The sequence below is a fragment of the Aegilops tauschii genome, chromosome 3 (genome assembly GCF_002575655.3).
Source record: "Aegilops tauschii subsp. strangulata cultivar AL8/78 chromosome 3, Aet v6.0, whole genome shotgun sequence".
In the NCBI taxonomy this organism is placed as follows: Eukaryota; Viridiplantae; Streptophyta; class Magnoliopsida; order Poales; family Poaceae; genus Aegilops; species Aegilops tauschii.
Genome location: NC_053037.3, coordinates 620,783,411 through 620,809,809, shown reverse-complemented (window position 1 = coordinate 620,809,809; position 26,399 = coordinate 620,783,411). Strand labels below are relative to the sequence as shown.

Genomic DNA, 26,399 nt, shown 5'->3' with positions numbered 1-26,399 from the left:
GCTTGATGCCGTATCTGAGGTATCCGGATCGAGGTTCTCCTGCGCGGGAACAGTTTGAGACCATCCTTAGCTGAAGTCCCGTCCCGTCCCACATTAGAACTAGGGCCAGCCGCCCTATTAGGTTTTGATTCTGTCCGGGTCTGTTAGGAGCATCTGCATATAGCCAGTCCCCGAATTTAAGCTTCTTCTCATCATGAATTCCCAGACCACACTCTTTATGCTCATGACCAATAAAGGCCACACACCTTACATAACCTAGCAAGCTTTTCATAACGAACAAGGTGGACTTGTCGTTCCTTTTGCACGGACAAATACTAAAAATGTCATCAAGGGTTGTTGGATATCATGCTTCACCCTCACCCTTACGTAGTCACCTCGAGTGTTGCCGTTCAGACGCATCTCAATGATCTCTCATGCACCTTTCAAGAGCTTCTCCACATTGTTCTTTTTGTAGTGGGTCGGGAAACTTATGGATTTGCAGCCAGATTGGCATATAGACGATATTTACGTCCAACGCCCTACTGAAACCATCATACGGACACATCAACACAACCTAGTTGCCGAACAACAACGGACCTTGCATCATCATGCGTTCCCAATCATCCAAGCAATACGCTTGGACGACGAACCGATTGGGTCCAACATGCCAATGTTGAGAATCATCATGCGTTCTCTCTCTCTCTGTCTCTCTCTCTCACACACATATAAATAATAACTTTTCCTCACAAGTCCGGCCATCTTGAGGACATAAACACATTGTAAAAGAATCCTGAATATGTGTGCTCTCTTACCAAAAGATATGTAAACCATATTGAAAAAGTTCAAATCCACCAAATACTCACTCTCAACATGCATCGATCATATTTAAAGTAATTTACAAAACCGAACCTGCACCGAACCAAGGAGGTGAGCTATCGGTTTACTGGTCAGACCTTCGGTTCATTTGCATCAAAAACCCAAAATATTTAAGGTGATTTTTCAAAATTTTGAATGCATGTAATACTGGATGTAAACCTTTAATAAATCACGAAGTGTTATTAGCCTAGTTGGTTAGTGGTCCTTTAGCATGCCTTGCCTCAAGGTCAGGTGTTTGATTCCTTGTTGATGCACTTTTTCTGATTGTTTTTCCTGTTTTTTAATAAATAAAAGGTACACCTTTGAAAACCGGTCAAGGTGCCAGTTTGCGGTTTTTCCGGTTGGTCCGATCCAATTTTTAAAACTAAGATTTAAACTAAAGGTGCGATATGAAAATGAATTAAACGCCAAACCTCTTCCTTGGGTCTTTGTCCACATCCATCCTTCCACCGTGACTCTTCACCGGGCTTGATGCCGTGTCGGAGGTATCTGGATCGAGGTTCTCCTTTGCGGGAATAGTTTGAGACCATCCTTAGCTGAAGTCCCATCCTGTCCCACATTAGAACTAGGGCCAGCCGCCCTATTTGGTTTTGATTATGTCCGGGTCTGTTAGGAGCATCTGCATATAGCCAGTCCCCGAATTTAAGCTTCTTCTCATCATGAATTCCCAGACCACACTGTTTATGCTCCTGACCAATAAAGGCCACACACCTTACATAACCTAGCAAGCTTTTCATAACGAACAAGGTGGACTTGTCGTTCCTTTTGCACGGACAAATACTAAAAATGTCGTCAAGGTTAGTCCTTTAGTCCCGGTTGGTGCCACGAACCGGTACTAATGGGCTTTGAGGCATTAGTACCGGTTCATGGCACGAACCGGTACTAAAGGGCCTATCAAACTCTACCCCCCCCCCCCCCCCCGTGGACCGCCTTTTCAGTTTTAGAAACAACAAAAGAAAATGATGGAAATGTCAAAAAAATGAAAATCTCTCTGGAATTTCTTAAAATGGGCATAACTTTTGCATACGAACTCGGATGAAAAAGTTTTTTATATGAAAAATCATCTACTCGAAAAGTTACATCCGAATTTAACCGGGGAAACCATGTTAAACATTTTCAAAATCCTCAAAAATCTAACAGAAATAAAGATACGGGGCTTTTAAGATCTGGAGAGGCAAAAAATTCAAAAAATTTCAAATTGTGGTCAAACTGTGATCAAACAATGGTCAAACTAATTATTCTAGAATATTAGTGTTACTAAATAATTATTTCAGATTTTTTGAATTTTGGTCAAACTATGGTCAAACAGTGGTCAAACAATGGTCAAACTAATTATTCCAGAAATATTAGTGTTACTAAATAATAATTGTTTTTTAAAACAATAGTTTCAAACTCAAACAGTGAAATGTGTCACTTCATGCTCAAGCTAAATTCCTGAGGGTTAATAGAATTGACATCTTACTATTGTCAGGAAAACAACAAGTGCAGACTTGGAAACGAGGGAGAATAGAACCCGGAAGTTAAGCGTCCTCAGGCTGGAGTAGTGAGAGGATGGGTGACCGTCCGGGAAGTTAGATGATTTGGAATGATGAGGGGTGATTAGAGATTAGAGGATAAATTGAGCAGCGATGAGGGGTGGTGATTAGAGGTTAGAGGTTAAAATAATTCAGAAATTTGAAAATAAAAAAAAATAAAAAAATTCGCAAAAAAAAAAATTTCAAAAAAAAAATATCATAAAATTTCCTTTAGTCCCGGTTGGTAACACCAACCGGGACTAAAGGTGGAGCTTTAGGCTGCGTCCACGTGGACGGCCTTTAGTCCCGGTTCGTGTAAGAACCGGGACTAAAGGGGGAAGGCATTAGTAACTGTTGGGGAACGTAGTAATTTCAAAAAAATTCCTACGCACACGCAAGATCATGGTGATGCATAGCAACGAGAGGGGAGAGTGTTGTCCACGTACCCTCGTAGACCGACAGCGGAAGCGTTATCACAACGCGGTTGATGTAGTCGTACGTCTTCACGATCCGACCGATCAAGTACCGAACGTACGGCACCTCCGAGTTCTACACACGTTCAGCTCGATGACGTCCCTCGAACTCCGATCCAGCCGAGTGTTGAGGGAGAGTTTCGTCAGCACGACGACGTGGTGACGATGATGATGTTCCACCGACGCAGGGCTTCGCCTAAGCTCCGCAACGGTATTATCGACGTGTAATATGGTGGAGGGGGGCACCGCACACGGCTAAGAGATCTCAAGGATCAATTGTTGTGTCTCTGGGATGCCCCCTGCCCCCGTATATAAAGGAGCAAGGGGGAGGCAGCCGGCCAAGGGGAGAGGCGCGCCATAGGGGGGAGTCCTACTCCCACCAGGAGTAGGACTCCTCCTTTCCTTGTCGGAGTAGGAGAAGGGAAGGGGGAAGGAGAAAGAAGGAAGGGTGCGCCCCCCTTCCCTAGTCCAATTCGGACCAGACCATGGGGAGGGGTGCGGCCACCTTTTGAGGCCTTTCTCTCCTTTCCCGTATGGCCCATTAAGGCCCAATACGAATTCCCGTAACTCTCCGGTACTCCGAAAAATACCCGAATCACTCGGAACCTTTCTGAAGTCCGAATATAGTCGTCCAATATATCGATCTTTACGTCTCGACCATTTCGAGACTACTCGTCATATACCCGATCTCATCCGGGACTCTGAACTCCTTCGGTACATCAAAACTCAATAAAACTGTCATCGTAATGTTAAGCGTGCGGACCCTACGGGTTCGAGAACTATGTAGACATGACCGAGACACGTCTCCGGTCAATAACCAATAGCGGGACCTGGATGCCCATATTGGCTCCCACATATTCTACGAAGATCTTTATCGGTCAGACCGCATAACAACATACGTTGTTCCCTTTGTCACCGGTATGTTACTTGCCCGAGATTTGATCGTCGGTATCTCCATACCTAGTTCAATCTCGTTACCGGCAAGTCTCTTTACTCGTTCCGTAACACATCATCCCGCAACTAACTCATTAGTCACAATGCTTGCAAGGCTTATAGTGATGTGCATTACCGAGTGGGCCCAGCGATACCTCTCTGACAATTGGAGTGACAAATCCTAATCTCGAAATACGCCAACCCAACAAGTACCTTTGGAGACACCTGTAGAGCACCTTTATAATCACCCATTTACGTTGTGACGTTTGGTAGCACACAAAGTGTTCCTCCGGTAAACGGGAGTTGCATAATCTCATAGTCATAGGAACATGTATAAGTAATGAAGAAAGCAATAGCAACATACTAAACGATCGAGTGCTAAGCTAACGGAATGGGTCAAGTCAATCACGTCATTCTCCTAATGAGGTGATCTCGTTAATCAAATGACAACTTATGTCTATGGCTAGGAAACATAACCATCTTTGATTAACGAGCTAGTCAAGTAGAGGCATACTAGTGACACTCTGTTTGTCTATATATACACACATGTATTATGTTTCCGGTTAATACAATTCTAGCATGAATAATAAACATTTATCATGATACAAGGAAATAAATAATACTTTATTATTGCCTCTAGGGCATATTTCCTTCAGTCTCCCACTTGCACTAGAGTCAATAATCTAGATTACACAGTAATGATTCTTACACCCATGGAGCCTTGGTGCTGATCATGTTTTGCTCGTGGAAGAGGCTTAGTCAACGGGTCTGCAACATTCAGATCCGTATGTATCTTGCAAATTTCTATGTCTCCCACCTGGACTAAATCCCGGATGGAATTGAAGTGTTTTTTGATGTGCTTGGTTCTCTTGTGAAATCTGGATTCCTTTGCCAAGGCAATTGCACCAGTATTGTCACAAAAGATTTTCATAGGACCCGATGCACTAGGTATGACACCTAGATCGGATATGAACTCCTTCATCCAGACTCCTTCATTTGCTGCTTCCGAAGCAGCTATGTACTCCGCTTCACATGTAGATCCCGCCACGACGCTTTGTTTAGAACTGCACCAACTGACAGCTCCACCGTTTAATGTAAATACGTATCCGGTTTGTGATTTAGAATCGTCCGGATCAGTGTCAAAGCTTGCATCAACGTAACCATTTACGATGAGCTCTTTGTCACCTCCATATACGAGAAACATATCCTTAGTCCTTTTCAGGTATTTCAGGATGTTCTTGACCGCTGTCTAGTGATCCACTCCTGGATTACTTTGGTACCTTCCTGCTAGACTTATAGCAAGGCATACATCAGGTCTGGTACACAGCATTGCATACATGATAGAGCCTATGGCTGAAGCATAGGGGACATCTTTCATCTTCTCTCTATCTTCTGCAGTGGTCGGGCATTGAGTCTTACTCAACTTCACACCTTGCAACACAGGCAAGAATCCTTTCTTTGCTTGATCCATTTTGAACTTCTTCAAAACTTTGTCAAGGTATGTGCTTTGTGAAAGTCCAATTAAGCGTCTTGATCTATCTCTATAGATCTTGATGCCCAATATACGCAGCTTCACCGAGGTCTTTCATTGAAAAACTCTTATTCAAGTATCCCTTTATGCTATCCAGAAATTCTATATCATTTCCAATCAGTAATATGTCATCCACATATAATATCAGAAATGCTACAGAGCTCCCACTCACTTTCTTGTAAATACAGGCTTCTCCAAAAGTCTGTATAAAACCAAATGCTTTGATCACACTATCAAAACGTTTATTCCAACTCTGAGAGGCTTGCACCAGTCCATAAATGGATCGATGGAGCTTGCACACTTTGTTAGCTCCTTTTGGATCGACAAAACCTTCCGGTTGCATCATATACAACTCTTCTTCTAGAAATCCATTCAGGAATGCAGTTTTGACATCCATTTGCCAAATTTCATAATCATAAAATGCGGCAATTGCTAACATGATTCAGACAGACTTAAGCATCGCTACGGGTGAGAAGGTCTCATCGTAGTCAATCCCTTGAACTTGTCGAAAAACCTTTCGCGACAAGTCGAGCTTTATAGACAGTAACATTACCGTCAGCGTCAGTCTTTTTCTTGAAGATCCATTTATTCTCAATGGCTTGCCGATCATCAGGCAAGTCAACCAAAGTCCACACTTTGTTCTCATACATGGATCCCATCTCAGATTTCATGGCCTGAAGCCATTTTGCGGAATCTGGGCTCACCATCGCTTCTTCATAGTTCGTAGGTTCGTCATGGTCTAGTAACATAACTTCCAGAACAGGATTACCGTACCACTCTGGTGCGGATCTTATTCTGGTTGACCTACGAGGTTCAGTAACAACTTGATCTGAAGTTTCATGATCATCATCATTAACTTCCTCACTAATTGGTGTAGGTGTCTCAGAAACTGGTTTCTGTGATGAGCTACTTTCCAATAAGGGAGCAGGTATAGTTACCTCATCAAGTTCTACTTTCCTCCCACTCACTTCTTTCGAGAGAAACTCCTTCTCTAGAAAATTTCCGAATTTAGCAACAAAAGTTTTGCCTTCGGATCTGTGATAGAAGGTATACCCAACAGTCTCCTTTGGGTATCCTATGAAGACACATTTCTCCGATTTGGGTTCGAGCTTATCAGGTTGAAGTTTCTTCACATAAGCATCGCAGCCCCAAACTTTAAGAAACGACAACTTTGGTTTCTTGCCAAACCACAGTTCATAAGGCGTCGTCTCAACGGATTTTGATGGTGCCCTATTTAACGTGAATGCAGCCGTCTCTAAAGCATAACCCCAAAACGATAGCGGTAAATCAGTAAGAGACATCATAGATCGCACCATATCTAGTAAAGTGCGATTACGACGTTCGGACACACCATTACGCTGTGGTGTTCCGGGTGGCGTGAGTTGCGAAACTATTCCGCATTGTTTCAAATGTAGACCAAACTCGTAACTCAAATATTCTCCCCCACGATCCGATCGTAGAAACTTTATTTTCTTGTTATGATGATTTTCAACTTCACTCTGAAATTCTTTGAACTTTTCAAATGTTTCAGACTTATGTTTCATTAAGTAGATATACCCATATCTGCTCAAATCATCTATGAAGGTGAGAAAATAACGATATCCGCCGCGAGCCTCAACATTCATCGGACCACATACATCTGTATGTATGATTTCCAACAAATCTGTTGCTCGCTCCATCGTTCCGGAGAATGGCGTTTTAGTCATCTTGCCCATGAGGCACGGTTCGCAAGTACCAAGTGATTCATAATCAAGTGGTTCCAAAAGTCCATCAGTATGGAGTTTCTTCATGCGCTTTACACCGATATGACCTAAACGGCAGTGGCACAAATAAGTTGCACTATCATTATCAACTCTGCATCTTTTGGCTTCAATATTATGAATATGTGTATCACTAATGTCGAGATTCAACAAAAATAGACCACGCTTCAAGGGTGCATGACCATAAAAGATATTACTCATATAAATAGAACAACCATTATTCTCTGATTTAAATGAATAACCGTCTCGCATCAAACAAGATCCAGATATAATGTTCATGCTCAACGCTGGCACCAAATAAGAATTATTTAGGTCTAAAACTAATCCTGAAGGTAGATGTAGAAGTAGCGTGCCGACCGCGATCACATCGACTTTGGAACCATTTCCCACGCGCATCATCACCTCGTCCTTATCCAATCTTCGCTTAATCCGTAGTCCCTGTTTTGAGTTGCAAATATTAGCAACAGAACTAGTATCAAATTCTCAGGTGCTAGTGCGAGCATTAGTAAGGTACACATCAATAACATGTATATCACATATACCCTTGTTCACCTTGCCATCCTTCTTATCCGCCAAATACTTGGGGCAGTTCCGCTTCCAGTGTCCAGTCTGCTTGCAGTAGAAGCACTCAGTCTCAGGCTTAGGTCCAGACTTGGGTTTCTTCTCCTGAGCAGCCACTTGCTTGCTGTTCTTCTTGAAGTTCCCCTTCTTCTTCCCTTTGCCCTTTTTCTTGAAACTGGTGGTCTTGTTAACCATCAACACTTGATGCTCCTTTTTGATTTCTACCTCCGCAGCTTATAGCATTGCGAAGAGCTCGGGAATCGTCTTATCCATCCCTTGCATGTTATAGTTCATCACGAAGCTCTCGTAGCTTGGTGGCAGTGGTTGAAGAATTCTGTCAATGACGCTATCATCCGGAAGATGAACTCCCAGTTGAATCAAGTGATTGTTATACCCAGACATTTTGAGTATATGCTCACTGACAGAACTATTCTCCTCCATCTTGCAGTTGTAGAACTTATTGGAGACTTCATATCTCTCAATCCGGGCATTTGCTTGAAATATTAACTTCAACTCCTGGAACATTTCATATGCTCCATGACGTTCAAAACGTCGTTGAAGTCCTGGTTCTAAGCCGTAAAGCATGGCACACTGAACTATCAAGTAGTCATCAGCTTTGCTCTGCTAGACGTTCATAACATCTGGTGTTGCTCCTGCAGCAGGTCTGGCACCTAGCGGTGCTTCCAGGACGTAATTGTTCTGTGCAGCAATGAGGATAATCCTCAAGTTACGGACCCAGTCCGTGTAATTGCTACCATCATCTTTTAACTTTGCTTTCTCAAGGAACGCATTAAAATTCAACGGAACAACAACACGGGCCATCTATCTACAATCAACATAGACAAGCAAAATACTATCAGGTACTAAGTTCATGATAAATTTAAGTTCAATTAATCATATTACTTAAGAACTCCCACTTAGGTAGACATCCCTCTAATCCTCTAAGTGATCACGTGATCCAAATCAACTAAACCATGTCCGATCATCACGTGAGATGGAGTAGTTTCAATGGTGAACATCACTATGTTGATCATATCTACTATATGATTCACGCTCGACCATTCGGTCTCCGTGTTCCGAGGCCATATCTGTTATATGCTAGGCTCATCAAGTTTAACCTGAGTATTCCGCGTGTGCAACTGTTTTGCACCCGTTGTATTTGAACGTAGAGCCTATCACACCCGATCATCACGTGGTGTCTCAGCACGAAGAACTTTCGCAACGGTGCATGCTCAGGGAGAACACTTATACTTTGATAATTTAGTGAGAGATCATCTTATAATGCTACCGTCAATCAAAGCAAGATAAGATGCATAAAATATAAGAATCACATGCAATCAATATAAGTGATATGATATGGCCATCATCATCTTGTGCTTGTGATCTCCATCTCCCAAGCACCGTCATGATCACCATCGTCACCGGCGCGACACCTTGATCTCCATCCTAGCATCGTTGTCGTCTCGCCAATCTTATGCTTCTATGACTATCGCTACCGCTTAGTGATAAAGTAAAGCATTACAGGGCGATTGCATTGCATACAATAAAGCGACAACCATATGGCTCCTGCCAGTTGCCAATAACTCGGTTACAAAACATGATCATCTCATACAATAAAATTTAGCATCATGTCTTGACCATATCACATCACAACATGCCCTGCAAAAATAAGTTAGACGTCCTCTACTTTGTTGTTGCAAATTTTATGTGGCTGCTACGGGCTGAGCAAGAACCGTTCTTACCTACGCATCAAAACCACAACGATAGTTTGTCAAGTTGGTGCTGTTTTAACCTTCGCAAGGACCGGGCGTAGCCACACTCGGTTCAACTAAAGTTGGAGAAACTGACACCCGCCAGCCACCTGTGTGCAAAGCACGTCGGTAGAACCAGTCTCGCGTAAGCGTACGCGTAATGTCGGTCCGGACCGCTTCATCCAACAATACCGCCGAACCAAGTATGACATGCTGGTAAGCAGTATGACTTATATCGCCCACAACTCACTTGTGTTCTACTCGTGCATATGGCATCTACGCATAAAACTAGGCTCGGATGCCATTGTTGGGGAACGTAGTAATTTCAAAAAAATTCCTACGCACACGCAAGATCATGGTGATGCATAGCAACGAGAGGGGAGAGTGTGTCCACGTACCCTCGTAGACCGAAAGCGGAAGCGTTAGCACAACGCGGTTGATGTAGTCGTACGTCTTCACGATCCGACCGATCAAGTACCGAACGCACGGCACCTCCGAGTTCAGAACACGTTTAGCCCCTCGTAGACCAAAAGCGGAAGCGTTAGCACAACGCGGTTGATGTAGTCGTACGTCTTCACGATCGTGTGCTAAGCTAACAGAATGAGTCAAGTCAATCACATCATTCTCCTAATGATGTGATCCCGTTAATCAAATGACAACTCATGTCAATGGCTAGGAAACATAACGATCTTTGATCAACGAGCTAGTCAAGTAGAGGCATACTAGTGACACTCTGTTTGTCTATGTATTCACACAAGTATTATGTTTCCGGTTAATACAATTCTAGCATGAATAATAAACATTTATCATGATATAAGGAAATAAATAATAAATTTATTATTGCCTTTAGGGCATATTTCCTTCAGGTTTCAGTAGGGCGCAGGACGTAAATATCGTCTATATGCCAATCTGGCTGCAAATCTATAAGTTTCCTGACCCACTACAAAAAGAACAATGTGGAGAAGCTCTTGAAAGGTGCACGAGAGATCATTGAGATGCGTCTGAACGGCAACACTCGAGGTGACTACGTAAGGGTGAAGGTGAAGCATGATATCCAACAACCCTTGACGACATTTTTAGTATTTGTTCGTGCAAAGGAACGACAAGTCCACCTTGTTCGTTATGAAAAGCTTTCTAGGTTATGTAAGGTGTGTGGCCTTTATTGGTCATGAGCATAAAGAGTGTGGTCTGGGAATTCATGATGAGAAGCTTAAATACGGGGACTGGCTATATGCAGATGCTCCTAACAGACCCGGACAGAATCAAAACCAAATAGGGCGGCTGGCCCTAGTTCTAATGTGGGACAGGATGGGACTTCAGCTAAGGATGGTCTCAAACTGTTCCCGCGCAAGAGAACCTTGATCCGGATACCTCAGACACGGCATCAAGCCCGGTGAAGAGTCACGGTGGAAGGATGGATGTGGACAAAGACCCAAGGAAGAGGTTTGGCGTTTAATTCATTTTCATATCGCACCTTTAGTTTAAATCTTAGTTTAGAAAATTGGATCGGACCAACCGGAAAAACCAACAATCGGCACCTTGACCGGTTTTCAAAGGTGTACCTTTTATTATTATTAAAAAACAGGAAAAACAATCAGAAAAAAGTGTACCAACAAGGAATCAAACACCTGACCTTGAGGCAAGGCATGCTAAAGGACCACTAACCAACTAGGCTAATAACACTTCGTGATTTATTAAAGGTTTACATCCAGTATTACATGCATTCAAAATTTTGAAAAATCACCTTAAATATTTTGGGTTTTTGATGCAAATGAACCGAAGGTCTGACCAGTAAACCGATAGCGCACCTCCTTGGTTCGGTGTAGGTTCGGTTTTCTAAATTACTTTAAATATGATCGATGCATGTTGAGAGTGAGTATTTGCTGGATTTGAACTTTTTCAATATGGTTTACATATCTTTTGGTAAGAGAGCACACATATTCAGGATTCTTTTACAATGTGTTTATGTCCTCAAGATGGCCGGACTTGTGAGGAAAAGTAATTATTTATGAGAGAGAGAGAGAGAGAGAGAGAGAGAGAGAGAGAGAGAGAGAGAACGCATGATGATTCTCCACATTGGCATGTTGGACCCAATCGGTTCGTCGTCCAAGTGTATTGCTTGGGTGATTGGGAACGCATGATGATGCAAGGCCCGTGGTTGTTCCGCAACTAGGTTGTGTTGATGTGTCCATATGATGGTTTCAGTAGGGCGTTGGACGTAAATATCGTCTATATGCCAATCTGGCTGCAAATGCATAAGTTTCCCGACCCACTACAAAAAGAACAATGTGGAGAAGCTCTTGAGAGGTGCATGAGAGATCATTGAGATGCGTCTGAACGGCAACACTCGAGGTGACTACGTAAGGGTGAGGGTGAAGCATGATATCCAACAACCCTTGACGACATTTTTAGTATTTGTCCGTGCAAAAGGAACGACAAGTCCACCTTGTTCGTTATGAAAAGCTTGCTAGGTTATGTAAGGTGTGTGGCCTTTATTGGTCATGAGCATAAAGAGTGTGGTCTGGGAATTCATGATGAGAAGAAGCTTAAATTTGCAGACTGGCTATATGCAGATGCTCCTAACAGACCCGGACAGAATCAAAACCAAATAGGGCGGCTGGCCCTAGTTCTAATGCGGGACAGGATGGGACTTCAGCTAAGGATGGTCTCAAACTGTTCCCGCGTAGGAGAACCTCGATCCGGATACCTCAGACACGGCATCAAGCCCGGTGAAGAGTCACGGTGGAAGGATGGATGTGGACAAAGACCCAAGGAAGAGGTTTGGCGTTTAATTCATTTTCATATCGCACCTTTAGTTTAAATCTTAGTTTAGAAAATTGGATCGGACCAACCGGAAAAACCGCAAACTGGCATCTTGACCGGTTTTCAAAGGTGTACCTTTTTTATTAAAAAACAGGAAAAACAATCAGAAAAAGTGCATCAACAAGGAATCAAACACCTGACCTTGAGGCAAGGCATGCTAAAGGACCACTAACCAACTAGGCTAATAACACTTTGTGATTTATTAATGGTTTACATCCGGTATTACATGCATTCAAAATTTTGAAAAATCACCTTAAATATTTTGGGTTTTTGTTGCAAATGAACCGAAGGTCTGACCAGTAAACCGACAGCGCACTTCCTTGGTTCGGTGCAGGTTCGGTTTTGTAAATTACTTTAAATATGATTGATGCATGTTGAGAGTGAGTATTTGGTGGATTTGAACTTTTTCAATATGGTTTACATATCTTTTAGTAAGAGAGCACACATATTCAGGTTCTTTTGTTTATGTCCTCAAGATGGCCGGACTTGTGAGGAAAAGTAATTATTTATGAGAGAGAGAGAGAGAGAGAGAGAGAGAGAGAGAGCAAAATTTTCATTCTAGTCTTGAGCTCATATGCACTTGCTATGAAAAGTAAAATCCAGGAAAAAAAATAACATTCTTATTATGTTTTAAAACAAACCTTGGCTGGTTTTCTGCCCGTGTACAAATTTCGTGATGAAATGACATTTGTGGATATGTGGACAAAAAAGAATAGTGCTTGAAAATGCTTTTTAAAATAAAAATTTTAAGCATCAATTTTTTTTCCGCCTATGCCTCCTGAATTGTCATTCCATCATGAAATTTTGCACACATGTGTAACACTTATCCATGGGCAGAAACTCCATGTTCGAGGAGAGTTGTTTTTTTTTTCTTCGTTTTGAGCCAGGAGTGAGGAAAGAATGGAGGCAGGTCCCGGCGAGTATGGGCCGAGCAGCACAAAACGCTGTATGGGCTTTGTTTGGCAAGACGTACTCAAGATGACAAGAGCCCATCCCCCAATTTGCTGCGACCAGTCCAGTCCACGTTTCTTCTCTCACATCCCTAAAAAAACCTTTCTTCTCTCACCCCTATTCTCTCTTCTTCCTCGTCCACCGTTCAACCATGGGCCTTCCTCTCCTTGCCGGCGGCGCCCGACTCCCAAGCTCCGCGGCCGTACAACCCCACCCAACCTACCTACAGTTCATTCGCGCCCGATGCCGCCGCCCAATTTGGTGCCTCGGTTTCTCCTCCTACCCTTAAACTAACATCCCTCCCCTGTACCATGGCCGCTCACACCGCACCGCGCGCAGAAGCTCGCCGTCCCCGGCTCGGCGACGCCGTACAAGAGGCCGCGCCCGCTCCGTGGGGGTCAGCCACCCCGACACCGCCGCTGCTTTCCCTCTCCATGGCGTTGGTCTCTCTTCCGTTTTTCTTCTTCTGATGGATCCGCGTACAGGTGCTCATTCCCTGTTATTGTGTTCCTTGATTCTGTATTTTTAGTTTATTTATCTCAGTGCTCAGAATCTTTACTTTGTGATCTTGGTTGCAGCTTAAGTATGCAAATACTAACAGGCCAGATAAAATTCGTGATGGATTTAGTTACTGTTAGCTAGCTCACTCGGAAGCTATCAGTTAGCCAGTATGTGGGACTACTGAAGATTGCCATCCGGCCGCCGCTGTTTTAAAAGCATGGCACTCACAAATCAGTTGCGTCATACGATTATCCATTCTTCTGATGAGTTCAGTTGCATGATACCTGTTGTTGAGGGGCCAAAATCGCTGTCCTGACCTTGTCAGAATCTTTAATACAAAATGACCTCTCTCAGAAACTATTTCAGGATCTGACCCTTTCTGAAACACCAAGCCACATGGCGTTACTGTCCAAAGTAGAAACGTCAAACTATTCCGCGTTGCTAGCCGGCCACGTGGCAAGTCGAAACGCCGAAGTTGGCCGCGTTGCTAGAAACGCCAGACCCTTTGGCGTTGCTGCTGCACTCCAAATCGCCAATGCCATAGGCGTTGCCCTCTTGGTCCAGCCACTAGCACTTCAAAACGCCAATCTCTAATGTTATGTGTCAGCCACCCAGGCACAACCTTGTCCACTTAGAGCGATCAACGAGCCTTGCCCTGAGCCACTTGGAGACATGACCTTGACACTGCGATCCGCCGTGTACTTTCCGGCGAGTCGCACGTACGAGACTAGCTCGAGTACTTTCCGAGCTTGCCGAATAGTAACTGGTTGGAGTCGTAGAGGCCGATTTTCCCTTCACGCCTATACACGCACGTATGAGACTACAAGCCACCGGCTTGCCTGATCGATACGTTTCAGCAGCACAACACAGTACATACTCCCTTCATTCTTAAAAGAGTGTACTTTCAACTTTATTAGAAAGTCAATTTTTTTTATGTTTGACCCTATTTATACAATAATAGACCAACAATTATGCCATCAAATTAGTAGCATTAGATTCATGATAAAATATATTTCCGTCATATACCTATTTGGTTTCACAAGCATTGATATACTTTTGCACAAACTCGGTCAAACTTTGAGATAGTTTGACCCTCCAACAAAGTTGGAAGTACACTCTTTCAAGGACGAAGGGAGTAGGTATATACAGATAAACGTAGCAGCTAACCTAGCCAACTAAGAATCCTATATGGTTCCTGATCGATACGAGCTAGTTTCAGCAGGACACACATATTCTCTTGATGCTAACGCCCCAGACTTTGGCGTTTTGAAGTGCAACAGCAATGCCAAGAGGTCTGGCGTTTCTACCAACGCGGCCAACTTCGGCGTTTCTACTTGCCACGTGGCCGGCTAGCAACGCTGAATAGCTTGGCGTTTCTACTTTGGCCAGTAACGCCACGAGGTTTGGCGTTTTAGAAAAAGGTCAGATTGTGAAATAATTTTTAGGAAAGGTTATTTTGTGTTGAAGATTTCTGACAAGGTAAGAGGAGTGATTTTGGCCTTGTTGAGGTTCTGTATGCTCATATGTTCCCATGGAGTTCAGTTACTGTCAGTTAGCTGAGTTGGAAGCAATCAGTTAGCTTATCTTCACTGGGTGGCACTGAAGATTTGGAGATAGCTATCACTGTCGATGAGCAGGATAGCATTCACAGCCTATCTCTGCCGCACGAATCACAAGCCAGATAATGCAAAGCGGTTTATTCTGAAGAGAAATGAGCCATTTGGCAAAGACTTGTCAACACCCCCTTTGATGGGCTAGAACATCCTGCACAAGAAGGCAGGATTGACTGACTTGCCAGGTCGCTGTGTGGCAGCATGACCACAAGAAAGTAGTCGAATGTGCCCAAATAAACCACATCAACATACTCTGGAGTCCAGGTGCTTACTTGTCTTGCTCTTTCCCATGTCTTCTTACAGGGGTCTAGTGCCACCATAAATTTGCAGCACCAAGCCAGCCATGAAAGTGGTACATAGAAGATAAGGCCTCCCAGCTGAGACGATCACGGCATATATACCCATGGATTAAAATCGCGGGAGAAATGATTTCGTGGCGGCCTCCCCCAGCAGCTATAGCGGCCGCCATAGCGGGCAATAGCGGCAAATGGCGGAAAATTTTCTGGTGGGAGAGATGATTTCTGGAGGGTTTTGCCGATTTTTTAGCCATTTAGAGGGATATGTTGAGGTTTTCACCGCAACAGCCATAGCTTAGCGGCAAGGCTCCCAGGCAGCTATAGCGCAGCTATCGCGGCTATTTCGCGGGCTATTTTAATCTATGTATATACCACTGTTAAATCCACAGCCTGAACAGAATTTCTAGTGAAATTGGGAGCTGTGAAAGGTGTGGGGATCATGGCCATCTTGCAAATTACGCCACTTTGATCACTACAATGTTGAATTAACTAAAATGTTTGACAAAAGCAGTGTCCAAAACTCCAGATCCAGTTCTGGTGAGTTTCTGGTGTTGTTTTGTTTGTCATCTTCATGCTGCAATTTTGCTTATTTAGCATGTTCACATAAATTTGCATAAGTTTGGCGTGAGTTTTCTTAGTAAAATATGTGATGATATGATTTATCGGGGGCAGCTTTCAGTCGGACATGCAAAGACTTGTTAGCACCCCCTTCGATGGGCTAGAATTACCTGCACGAAAAGGTATTGACTGACTCACAAGATCACGCTGCAGCGTAATTTATTGTGGTCATGCGACCTCACTTTCACGGCGCATCAAAACCACCACAGCCACATCCACAGGAGTCAAGTGCAACTATGGAACCAAACCATTAATATACAGAATCAAAGCTGGCATGATTTGATAAAAAAATCCCTACGCTGTAGACACTATTACGCCCTCCCCCCTAAAAAATCCACACACTTGCAAAGTTGCACTGCTGCTTGACCTGAATTTCTCGAGCAAAGTTGTGAGTTGTGCAAGGCGTGCCGGAAGATCATGGGCATCTTGCCGGTGATCTATGTACTACTCCCTTTGTTCAGCTCTTCAGATGAGATCCATGTACAAGTGCTCATTTCCTGTTTTTTCTTTTACTTGACTCTGTGTCTGCAGTTCATCTCCGGTGCTCGAATTTGTTTTTTCTTCACTTTCTGCTCTTGGTTGCAGCTTAGGCAAACAACAGATAAAATTGGAGATGTATTCAGTTACTGTTACTTAGCCCAACTAGAAGATTTCGCGATCAGTTGGCATGTGGTCATGTTTGATTTACTCTGTGCACAATATTCACTTTACTAGTCTGCCCTCGGTTGCAGCTTAAGCAAACACCAGCTTAAATTGGGGAATGGAATTCAGTTACTGTAGCCATTAATATACAGAATCAATCTTGTAAAAATCCACACACTTGCAAAGTTGCGCTGCTGCTTGACCTGAATTTCTCAAGCAAAGTTGGGAGCTGTGCAAGGCGTGCCGCAAGATCATGGGCATCTTGCCGGTGATCTTTGTACTACTCCCTTTGTTGGTACTCAAGTCACTAGGAAATCTAAGTGCGCTATCATCTGGAGTTGTAACAAGCCACAACCCCGGAGGGGATTGGGTGCAACCATCACATGCCACGCTCGACGGTTATCCCAAGAGCTGCGGCAATGTGAGCTTCGGCTACCCCTTCGGCATCGGATCCAGGTGTTCCCGGGGGTCTGACTTCAACCTCACCTGCAACAACGCCTCTCATCCGCCCAGACTATTCTCGAGGGACAACATCACTGAGGTGATCCACTTTGACGACCCTTTTTTCAATATAAACTTCATCAAGGCATCCTTCTCGCATACCATCCCCATGCAACCTGGTGTCAGTGTTTACAACTTGTCTTTGGTACCTCCTGGGAGGTCCTTCTCTCTCAGGGCCGCTGTTCTAAAGATTACCGGCTGTGACCTGAATGTATACTCTATCGGAGACGACGCCACCATGTTGATATGCAGCACTGTGTGCCTGGATCCAAACATCCCAGAGATGGTGGCTATGCACAACTGTAAAAATACTTCGGGGTGCTGTCGTGTTGATGTGGATGGTGATGGCAGTTTTCGGTTCAAATTTGTCTACAACCAAAGCAAAAGCAACATTGATGCACGCTCTAGGAAGAGCTCTCAACTGTGGGATAGAATCAGCATAACTAGTGATTGGCCGACTGGCTTTCTGCTATTGTGACAGATAATTGACGAATCCAACTGCATTGCTGCCAAGCAAAACATGACACACCATGCTTGCACCGGCAAGTATGCCGAGTGCCATGACAGCACAGCCAATGTCTGTGACGTCAAAGATGCTGAGTGCGTTGATGGAAGTCGTGGCTACAGCATGTGCAGGACTGGCATTATTTCATCACCTTTTGCAGACATTTAGAGCTTCACAAGTAGGATTTACCTAGCGAAGTGAACTACGAAGTTGAAGATCAAGGTAATTAGTTAGTCTTTTAGCTCGTCATTAGATTTGCGATGTTATTGCTTAGAAGTTAGAAATAATTTGAAATGACATATGTTGCATTTATACTATTTTTTTAGAAGAGTAGGTTGGAGATGTTGTATCAATGTTAGCTGCGTCCATTAGTATTAATCATAATTAGTACTTATGTTGAACATTTAGGTTGGGTTAGAGGCGGGATTTGGACAGCAAATATTTGTTGGTATTGTAGATCAACATTAGGCTTTTAAAATGCATAAGTTTAGTTTGACATGCGAGAAGATCTTAATATGGTAATTAAGAAAAAGTTTGTAATGCAATTGTTCATTGCATGTGGTATGTTTATTAATAAGTCTATAGTTAGGAAATCGTAGGACTACTTTGTTATGTCGCAATAATCTAAATTTTCTATGTTAAGATTACATGCTAATGTACTTAATGATGTATGTAATTAGGTAAAATAATTCATCTTAGTAGCAAACAAGGAGGAGATGATGTGATTGAAGAATTTGTGTTTCGATCTTCGCTGTCCTTTTTGAGGTGATGACCACATACATGTGAGTGCTATTTTCATACTTTTGATGGCACAAAGAAAAATCCATGTGTAATATTTATTTTTCATACTTCTCATACTCATAATGCACCTTTGTATTTTTGTAATCGTGATGTTAGTCTTCAGATAATTTGCATTTGTATTTATGTCTTCAGATGTTTATTTTTATTTGTATGTTTGTGTGCAGGTTATGGCTGAAGTGCCAGTGCTTTTGCAGCACTAGTAGAAAACAGGGCTTTGGTTCGGCCAGAAAAGAGCATTAATCCCGGTTGCATTACGAACCGGGACTAATGTGAGCATTAGTCCCGGTTCGAGCGGCTAGGGCACCGTACGGGCATTAGTCCCGGTTCAAATGGGACCTTTAGTCCCGGTTGGTGCCACGAACCGGGACTAAAGGGTGCGATGCCCATTAGTACCGGTTCGTGGCACCAACCGGTACTAAAGGTTAGGCCTTTAGTCCCGGTTCGAGCCACCAACCGGCACTAATGGGGTTTGAGGCATTAGTACCGGTTCATGGCACGAACCGGTGCTAAAGGTCCCATTTTCAAACTCTACCCCCCCTGTGGATCGCCTTTTCAGTTTTGTAAAAAGCAAAAGAAAATGATAAAAACTTCAAAAACTAAAATCCTTCAGATGTAGTTATGTTACTACATGTACTAGTTAGGAAAATTTAAAAACTTAAATTTGGACATGTTTTGCAAAAAGTGTAGGGAAAATGTAAAACGGCTATAACTTTTGCATACAATGTCAGAAAAAACGTATAATATATCAAAATGTTCAGCACGAAAATCCGCATCCAATTTTGACCGCCTACGGCCTGTTTGCAAATTTTAGAATCCTCAAATTCTAAAAGAAAAAAAAAGTTATGCTCAAATTTCTGTTTTTTTGAATTTTTGTTAAATCTGGTCAAACTATGGTCAAACTACTTATTCAAGAAGTATTAGTGTTACTAAATAATTATTCAAGAATATTACTGTTACTAAATAATTATGTCAGTTTTTTTGAATTTTGGTCAAATCTGGTCAAACTGTGGTCAAACAATGGTCAAACTAATTATTCAAGAAATATTAGTGTTACTAAATAATTATTTTAGTTTTTTTGAATTTTGGTCAAATCTGGTCAAACTGTGGTCAAACTATGGTCAAACTACTTATTCAAGAAATATTAGTGTTAGTAAATAATTATTGTTTTTTAGAACAATAGTTTCAAACTCAAACAGTGAAATGTGTGACTTCATGCTCAAGCTAAATTCCTGAGGGTTAATAGGATTGACATCTTACTATTGTCAGGAAAACAACAAGTGCAGACTTGGAAACGAGGGAGAATAGAACCCGGAAGTTAAGCGTGCTCAGGCTGGAGTAGTGAGAGGAAGGGTGACCGTCCGGGAAGTTAGATGATTTGGAATGATGAGGGGTGATTAGAGATTAGAGGTTAAATTGAGCAGTGATGAGGGGTGATTAGAGATTATAGGTTAAAATAATTCAGAAATTTGAAAATCAAAAAAAAAAGTTCAAAAAAAAACATAAAATTTCCTTTAGTACCGGTTGGTGTTACCTACCGGGACTAAAGGTGGACCTCCAGGCAGCGGCCACGTGGAGGCCTTTAGTCCCGGTTCGTGTAAGAACCGGGACTAAAGGGGGAGGCTTTAGTAACGACCCTTTAGTCCCGGTTCCAGAACCGGGACTAAAGGCCCTTTTTCTACTAGTGCAGGGACCCCATGACGCCAGCCACCGTTGCAACCTATTCTTGAACACAAATAATGATAATGATCCTCGGACTTTCAGACTTCGAACCGTAAAGAACACATGGTCAATACACGATTCTTTCATTCCTCACCTTGAGGCTTATGGACTACATGGTTATGCTAGGCTCACATCATCCGAAGACTAATTACGTTCGGACCCATCCCTTTTGACATCCCTCGTTGACCGATGGAGACTTGAAACCCACACCTTTCACTTTCGTCTTGGGGAGCTTGCACCTAAACTGAAAGATGTTTCTACGATCACTGCTCTACCAATTAGGGGTGAGCCGTTAGTTTCTCTGTGAGTGTCTCCATCTTGGGCATTAAATATCTCAGCCCATCTTGGGATGACAATGCCAGAATCACAATGTTCTGGTGGCCCTCAGGGCGTCCCACTCACGTGGCTTCGTGCAAACATTCATTGTTTATCTAACCAGCTGATTCTGAGAAGAGGAAAAGACATCTGTTTGCATATTTGTTGTGGCTCCTCGGGACTATGTTTCCAAATTCACACAGGGACGTAGTTCTCCTTGGTCTCATCTACTTTGTAGAGAATATGGTAGATGAATCTTTACCTCAGCATCCAAAATATAGCTTCGGTTCTGCCATGCTATCTCATACATATAGAGGCTTGTGTGATGCCACACAAAAAATTTCATTCACAGAAAAAGCTCCGTTACTTTGTGTCGCCTATGAGTTTCTACAGTTGTGGTACTGGGAATACCTCCCTGTTGGACGACCTCGTATACTAAATCCCATACAGCCATACAACTGTAGCGAGGGCAATGTAACAATGGCCAGCAGGTTGACATAGGCACGGAAAAAATGGTCTCCAAATATTGCAAAATGTTGTTACCCTATATAACCACCAACATTTTGAGATGCTTGATGAGTCACTAGTCGCATGGAACCCGTGGAATCACGAGTAGTTACAGATGGTCTTCGAAATGCGACCCATCACAGCAGGATGTGTGAGCAATAGTGCATTCTGACTGACTCGCTGCAACTTATTGTTCATGTGGTGTGTTGAGCCTTACAACCCAGAGCGTGTCATGAGACAGTTCGGTCTCTATCAGGATATTCCACCACCTTTTCCAAGATGTGTCGACGAGGAAACCCATAAGTAAGATGTGACCTCCCTAAATAGTTAGTGTCTTTTTTAATTTACTAAACTGAGACTTCGTTACATAATTTGCAGGCTGAGCAATATGGGCAAGGGTGGTTATGATTGGAGGGCACACAACATTGAATGGGTACACAAGTGGGAAAATGATGTGCTAGAAGATATAGTGCATGAACTTAGGTAAATTCTATTTACTGTATTTTATAATGATGACCATACGGTGCGTGAAGATGCTTCACTTTCATCTCAAAGGTTGATATAATTATTTAATTCTGCAGACCGCGTGCAGCTATGGTCTACGCAATTAAATAATTATATTAACCTTTGAGATGAAAGCAAAGCATCTACACGCATCGTATGGTCATCATTATAAAATAATGTAAATAAAATTTACCTAAGTTGATGCACTATATCTTCTAGCACTTCATTTCCCACTTGTGTTCCCATTCAATGTTGTGTGCCCTCCAATCGTAACGACCCTTGCCCATATTGCTCAGCCTGCAAATTATGTACCAAAGTGTCAATTTAGTATATTAAAGAAGACACTAACTATTTAGGGAGGTCACATCTTACTTATGGGTTTCCTTCGTCGATACATCTTGAAAAAGGTGGTGGAATATCCTAATAGAGACCGAACTGTCTCATGACATGCTCTGGGTTGTAAGGCTCAACACACCACAGGAACAATAAGTTGTAGCTAGTCAGCCAGAATGCACTATTGCTCACGCATCCTGTTGTGATGGGTCGTATATCGAAGACCATCTATAACTGCTCCTGAGTCCACGGGTTCCATGTGACTAGTGACCCATCAAGCATCTCAAACTGCTGGTGGTATATAGGGTAACAAAATTTCGCAATATTTGGAGACCATTTTTTCCGTGCCTTTGTCCACCTGCTGGCCATAGTTACATTGCCCTCGCTACAGTCGTATCAATGTATGGGATTTAGTATACGAGGTCGTCCAACAGGGAGGTATTCCCATGACCATAACTATATAAACTCATAGGTGACACAAAGTAACGGAGCTTTTTCTGCGAACGAAGTTTTCTGTGTGGCATCACACAAGCCTCTATATGTATGAGATAGCATGGAAAAATCGAAGTTGTATTTTTGATGCTGAAGTAAAGATTCATCTACCATATTCTCTACAAAGTAGACGAGACCAGGGAGAACTACGTCCCAGTGTAAATTTGGAAACATAGTCCCGAGGAGCCACAACAAATACGTAAACAGATGTCTTTTCCTCGTCTGAGAATCAGCATGGTTAGATAAACAATTAAAGTTTGCACAAAGCTAGGCGAGTGGGACGCCCCAAGTGCCACCAGAACGTTGTGATTCTAGCATTGTCATCCCAATACGGGCTGAGATATTTAATGCCCAAGATGGAGACACTCATTCAGAGACTAACGACTCACCTCTAATTGGTAGAGCAGTGATCCTAGAAACATCTTTCAATGTAGGTGCAAGGTCCCCAAAACGAAAGTGAAAGGTGTGGGTTTCAGGTCTCCACCAGTCAATGAGGGATGTCAAAAGGGATGCGTCCGAACGTAATTGGTCTTCGGATGATGTGATCCTAGCATAACCATGAAGTCCATAAGCCTCAACGCGAGGAATGAAATAATCGTGTATTGACCATGTGTTACTTACGGTTTGAAGTCTGAAAGTTCGAGGATCATTATCATTATTTGGGTTCAACAATAGGTGGCAACGGTGGCCGGCGTCATGGGGCCCCTGCAAAACCACTGGCACTTCAGCCGTAACCTGCACACAAACATATAAATAAAAATAAACATCTAAGACACAAATACAAATGCAAATTTTCTGAAGACACAAATTAACCTAAAATACAGAGAGATACAATTTACATTAATTATCTGAAGGTAACATCACGATTACAAAAATACAAAGAGATTCAATTTAAATTAAATATCTAAAGGTGCATCACGAGTATGAAAAGTATGAAAATTAAATATTACACACGGATTTTTCTTCCTGTTACCAAAAGTATGAAAATAGCACTTGCATGTATGTGGTCATCACCTCAAAAAGGACAGCGAAGATTGAAATACAAATTCTTCAATCATTCATCTCCTCCTTGTTTGCTACTAAGATGAATTATTTTACCTAATTACATACATCATTAAGTACATTAGCATGCAATCTTAACACAGAAAATTTAGATTATTGCGACATAACCAAATAGACCTACGGTTTCCTAACTATATACTTATTAATAAACATACCACATGCAACGAACAATTACAATATGTACAAACTTTTTCTTAATCACCATATTAAGATCTTCTCGTATGTCAAACTAAATTTATGCATTTTAAAAGCCTAATGTTGATCTACAATACCGTCAAATATTTACTGTCCAAATTCCGGCTCTAACTGAACCTAAACGTTCAACAAAAGTACTAATTACGATTAATACTAATGGACGCAGCTAACATTGATACAACATCTTCAACCTACTCTTCTAAAAAAATATAAATGCAACATATGTAATTTGAAATTATTTCTAACTTCTAAGCACTAACATTGCATAGCTAATGACTACCTAAAAGACTAACTAATTAACACCGTGCATGCACAAAAAATCATTTTATTGCAAAGCTCATACCTTGATCAACTTCGTAATTCACTTCGCTAGGCAAATCCTACTCCTGAAGCTTTAAATGACACAAAAGGTGATGAAATAATGCCTAACACAACAGATAACACATAGTTATTAACTAATCTAAAAGAGTAAAAAAATCATGCATGCGAACGAAACCAACAAAAACGGATAGATCTTACCTTGATCTATCTTTTGTTCAACTTCAGCATATTCAAAATCCAACTCTAAATCGCGCTAAATCACGAGTTAAAGTACCTAGTGAGTTTTTCTTTCTCAATGTTCTTAGAGACTTAGAGAGCAGAAGAGGAGGCCAGAGAGTGTGTGCTTTCGCACGGAGCAAAAGCATAGGATAGCATATAAAAGGAAGAAGATCCCTGTAGTGTCGGCACAACAGGTTAAAGCTCACCTACCAGCGTCGGATTCGCACAGCGAGTGAGTGAATTCCTGCAGTGTCGTCGCGTCCTCTAAAACAAAAGCCAACGCTGAGTGAGTGATTCCCGGGCAGCCGTCCCTTCCGCTGAAGCAAAAGTCAGCGTTGAGTGAGTGATTCCCGGGCAGCCGTCGCGTCCGCTGAGACTAGCCACAATGGGTAGTAACATAGAGTAGTAACATGAGCATGTTACTACTCTATGTTACTACCTCTCTATGTTACTACCTCTATACTGGGAAGCAACATATGTGTAGTAACATGCAACACTTCATTTATTATGCTATAGACTCATCTTGCCTTGATATGTGTGATGTTACAGTAACTAGCTAAGTTACTAGAACTACCTCTCTCTTCATTAACTCATTGCCACATAGACAAATTTGCTGAGTTGGACTTGAAGTTACCGCTGAAGTTACTCCCACTGTGACTAGTCTGAAGCAAAAGCCAACACTGAGGCCTTGTGCAATGGAGGTGCTTAAGGGAGGCGCTTAGAGAAATAAACCAGACTTTCCTTAAGCACCGGTGCTTATTTGTACATGGTAGACGCTTAACTAAACGTCTCTCCTGTAGAAATAGGCACCGGTGCTTCAGAAAATCTCGATTTATTTTTCTAAGCACCCCTCTAAGCATCTCCCATTGTATAAGGCTTGAGTGAGTGATTCCCGGGCAGCAGCGGGGCATAAATAAAGGAAACGACATCGGATTCCCGCGCGTGGCAATCTGTCTCGTCGGCCGCGGCAATTAACGCCGTCTGCAAGTTAGTAGCGAGGGAATCAAGCAATCAGGGAATCAGTGACACAAAGCGACAACGCTAAAGAAATGGCAAGAAGTCAGTGCCACGAATATTCTAGTGCTACTGCGCGCCAATCAGTGCCGCTATCAATCAAATTCTTCAATCGGTGCCAGGGAATCTCTGCATCATGTGCCGCCTAGCATGGTGGCGGCAAGGCCCACATCCGTAGCACCGTTCCGTCCGGGGACTGCCTCCCTATTATGCGCGGCCTGCCACCTGCCCTGGTGGCAGCACGTGCCACGCATCGGCTTGTGCACCTGCTGTCATGGTTGAGGGGATCTTTTTTGTCTCTTTCGACCTCATGTGGTCCTTTTTACCAATTTCGTTGGGCCAGTGGTCCTTTTGAACAAAAATTCCTATCGGCCACGGTGCGGCAGCACCGGCGCATGCCGCCTCGTATCGTGACGGTAGGTCCCACGTCGCCAACCCGTTTTGTCCCACCTAGCGATTCCGGTTATACGCGGGCGACCGCCTCGTGCAGTGGCGGCAGGTGCCACGTGTCGCCTGCCGCACGCCCGCACCTGCCGCCACGGCCGGGGGTCTTTTCTGCCATTTCGTCTTTCAGGGAGTCCTTTTTGGCAATACTTGTCGGCAGTTGCTCCTTTTCGACACAAAATCTTTTTCATTCGACTGAAATAGAATTCACCTTCATTTAAATTTGGGTCCGTCTAGGACACATCTATACAGTGGCTGAGACAGCGGGTACATGTAGTTTATCTGCAGCGTTCAGAATTTTACTCCGTGATGCACAACGTTGGCACCCATGACGTGTACCTGTGGCATGGACACGGACTCGCTGATTTGACATACCCCATCAGCTTTGTGCCAAGTCTTTTTTGCACTCAAGATGTGACATAACACATCACCTTTGTGCTCGAGATTCTTGCATACTTTAGCTGTGTAGCCCTTTTCCACACTGGAACACCACCAGCACCGGCCAGGTACGTGGCACCATGTGCTGCCCCTTTCATATCACCTGCATTCCATACCTACACTTCAACTTAAAATTTTCTCAGTTTACACTACCGTACCAGACCCAAAGAAAAATCACACTTGTAGATGACTGAGCAATGTCCTTGG

At 42.9% G+C, this 26,399-nt stretch overlaps 2 long non-coding RNA genes across 3 annotated transcripts; one reads left to right on the top strand and one right to left on the bottom strand.

Annotated features, from left to right (window-relative positions):
- Nucleotides 1-12,423: 12,423 nt before the first annotated feature.
- On the top strand, nt 12,424-21,655 carry LOC120962125 (uncharacterized). 2 transcript variants are annotated; one of them, XR_012205804.1, is made up of 3 exons: nt 12,825-13,637; nt 13,731-21,473; nt 21,549-21,655. It is a non-coding gene; the product is annotated as an uncharacterized lncRNA (long non-coding RNA). The 2 variants fall into 2 exon arrangements; XR_012205803.1 differs by lacking the exon at nt 21,549-21,655 and having other exon boundaries at nt 12,424-13,637; nt 13,731-19,207.
- On the bottom strand, nt 20,350-24,638 carry LOC109754746 (uncharacterized). Its single transcript, XR_002230789.4, has 5 exons — nt 24,276-24,638; nt 24,100-24,181; nt 23,514-23,597; nt 23,121-23,234; nt 20,350-23,046 (listed from the first exon to the last, which is right to left on the bottom strand). It is a non-coding gene; the product is annotated as an uncharacterized lncRNA (long non-coding RNA).
- Nucleotides 24,639-26,399: the final 1,761 nt, after the last annotated feature.